The sequence below is a fragment of the Lontra canadensis genome, unplaced genomic scaffold, assembly GCF_010015895.1.
Source record: "Lontra canadensis isolate GAN:19392208 unplaced genomic scaffold, GSC_riverotter_1.0 scaffold103, whole genome shotgun sequence".
In the NCBI taxonomy this organism is placed as follows: domain Eukaryota; kingdom Metazoa; phylum Chordata; class Mammalia; order Carnivora; family Mustelidae; genus Lontra; species Lontra canadensis.
In genome coordinates, this window is record NW_022631097.1 from 1,201 (window position 1) to 4,398 (window position 3,198).

The 3,198-nt window shown below is 43.2% G+C and overlaps 1 pseudogene; it reads right to left on the bottom strand.

Moving 5' to 3' along the window:
* Nucleotides 1-1,102: 1,102 nt before the first annotated feature.
* On the bottom strand, nt 1,103-2,765 carry LOC116855474 (annotated as a pseudogene).
* Nucleotides 2,766-3,198: the final 433 nt, after the last annotated feature.

The window sequence follows — 3,198 nt, forward strand, 5'->3', positions numbered from 1 at the left end:
CATGACCTGAGCTGAAGGCAGAAGCTTTAACCCACTGAGCCACCCAGGCATCCCTTGTAGTGGTTACTTCTCAGAGGGGGGGGTTCCTTGGCAGTGTGAAGAGAAATGGACTTCATTGTACCACTCCCAGTTTGACGGCGTCCTCCACTCTAGTCCCCTCTCCACATCCTGACTCCACTGACAGCTGGGTGTTGAGCCTGGCACCCAGGCCACTGGCTTATCTCTTCCCACTGCCAGCCATCTCAGTCTCTCCCAGGTTCTGTAGCACCACCAGCCATGGCGGTCACTGAGGCAGGAAATGGAGCTCCCATGCCTTGGCCCCATCTGTCCAGACTCCCTGTTACCAGTCTTTTTAAATAAGTCTCATAACAATCGCATCTTTTGCCCTGAATTGATGGGAAAACTCAGACTAAATCCACTTGCTGAAATGCAGTACTTTTGCAAGTAATTAACTTTTCTCCTGTGCCTTTCTTTTCTTTCAACAAACAACAAAGGTTTCTTTTATAAATTATGATAAATTAAAATATTTATGATTATAAAATGATCTCTAGAGCAACGTCACCAGCAGGTATCCCCACATACTTGTCAAGGCTTCATCTCCCTTGGCTGTTCTGGTTGATTCCTCCACAAGTAACTTCCTGCCTCTGGAGGGTGCGCTTTTCCAGAGCCTGCAGGGAGAGGAGCTGACTTGCTGGCACTAAAACCCTCAGGACATAGCTCCCCACAGGAGGCTCGTGTCTGGGCTCCCAGACCCCAGAAACAGCTGTCTGCGCCTGTCGGCTGAATTCATGCATGTTGATAAAGGGGTCAGCACACTCTTCCATGAAAGCATCTTAGTTTCAGACAGTTTTGGCTGAAAAATACTTGTCAATAAATATGTAACATAAGTGATGCTACTGCAGCTGAATCAATCATAGGAAGAAAAATAAATTGAATGCTGGTCAGCAGTGGTGGTTCAAGAAGCATGACAGTATGTTCGTTCCAATGTCTTCACTGGAAGTGTACAGTTCCCTTGTTTTCCAGCACGTAGGTCATTTGGTGATGGAAGCCGAAGTGAAGGGATGCTAGTGTTCTGTGTGGCTGGCACAGGGAAGGCTGCTTCTCAGTCTCTGTTGGTGTCCTTGGCAGAGAAGGCCTGCAGGCTTCCCATCTGGTTCAGGCCACTCTGAATGTGTGAAACATGGATTTCTACATTATTGGGAAAGCAACTGATAGTAGAAGCATCTATTGTACTCTTGATATCATTTAATGAATCTGTAAGTGATCTGAAATCAAAGGAATTCAACTCTCCTCCTTCTGCCATTTAATTTGTAATAAAATAGGAGTGAGCTGAAGATTAAGTCTGTCAGAATTTCATTCTCAACACAGAGCCATCTAGTGGAGGAGCTGGCTGCCGAACAAGCTCCTGGGCTTCCTCCTCACCTCTGTCTCCTATCTGTGGGTTGGTCCTCAGGCTGCCTGCCCTGGTCTGGATGGAGCGGGCTCATAGCAGTGCTGCACTTCATGCAAAACTTTGTTGAGGTCCTTGTTGAGTTGCTCAAGCTCCAGAATGATGGTTGCATAACTCTGCCCAAATTCAATGCCAATGGGCATGCAATAGGATTTCAATTTTTCTGCTTCTGTAGGCATTGCTCTTAAGTTTTTGATATGTTCCTTTTTAATCATGAGAATTTTTGACAAAGTGTTCATTTGGATGAGGAATTGTACTGGAAAACGACCTAGTGTTTCAGTGTCAGAGCCAGAAATCGTACTTCTCCACGGTGACTGTGCTAGTACAGGATCATTATCCATAATTGGTGACTGGAGAGGAGGAGTGTAATGTAACCATGGTGGAGTCATAAAGAATCAAGAAGGCCCCTGTTTTTGTCAAAGGCAGCAACTGGCATCGTCTCATGCAGCTCATTACTAAGAACTTCATAGTCAGGGATGGTATGGGTGCCAAGCCCTGCCCTATCAAATGTAACTCTATAAGGAGGATTAAAAGTATCCACAGCAACTATCTGTCCAGTGAAGAGACCATCATGAACACCACGTAATTGAGCTATAACTTTGGTTCCAATAAACAGGGGCAAAGGAATTTCATCTGGGAGATCTTCGAACTGGGAAACATCTGCAACTTGCCTTTGTTGTAAGAGTCATATTTTCTGTCGTTTCTGTTTTAAAGCTGGTCTCTCTTCCTCAAAAAATGCACAAGAAAGTCTCCGTGGTTTTCCCATAAGTCGCCTGATTATTTCCCATTCTACCCTTGTAACTTTTTTGTTTTTAAGTTAGGAAAGGATTCCTTCAGAAAGACACAGAAGTCATCATCGCCTTCAAACAGTTGCTTATCTATAGTTGAATAGAACCATTCATATATGCACCATTTATGTGCTTTGGGAAGCTTGAGTCGGTTATGTAATTGGAAACTAATCTTCTGTGAGGCTTCCTTACCTGGTGTGGACATTGTTGCTGTAAATTTTGGTGGGACCATTGCAACTTTCCTGTTTCTTTTGGGTGACCTTTATTTATCTGTCTGTCATCTTCATTGGAAAAGAGTCAACTTCATTTTGAATTTCTGAAAGGCATCTCCAGAGCAGAGCCCATATGCTTGCTTTCCAAACAGGTGGTTTTTGTTATTGTTGTTGTTTTGTTTTTTGGGTTTTTTTTTTTTGTAAAGAGCTATACTTTTCATTCCATGTGTTAGATAAGCTTCCCTCTTTTAAATGGACAAGGGCTTTTGCTGAAGAGTTTTTGTCAGGCATCTGGTTGAGCTGCACCATCTGGAATGAGCCACCTCCATATACATTTTGATACCAGCTTGTTGATCTCCACAAAGCAAACAAGCAAATAAACAAAATAACTTGCTTGGAATCTTAAATTTTTTTATTATTATTTCAATTATCCAACATTGTACATCATCAGTTTTTGATGTAGTGTTCAATGATTCATTAGTTGCCTATAACACCCAGTGCTCATCACCACATGTGCCCTCCTTACTACCCATCACCTGGTTACCTCCTCCTCCCCCACTTCTGTAACCCTCAGTCTGTTTCCCAGAGTCCAGAGTCTCTCATGGTTTGTCTCCTTCTCTCATTTCTTCCCACTTAGTTTTCCCTCCCTTCCCCTGTGGTCCTCCATTCTATTCCTTACCTTCCATATATGAGTTAAACCATGTGATAATTGTCTTTCTCTGCTTGACTTTTTTCACTTACCTTGCTT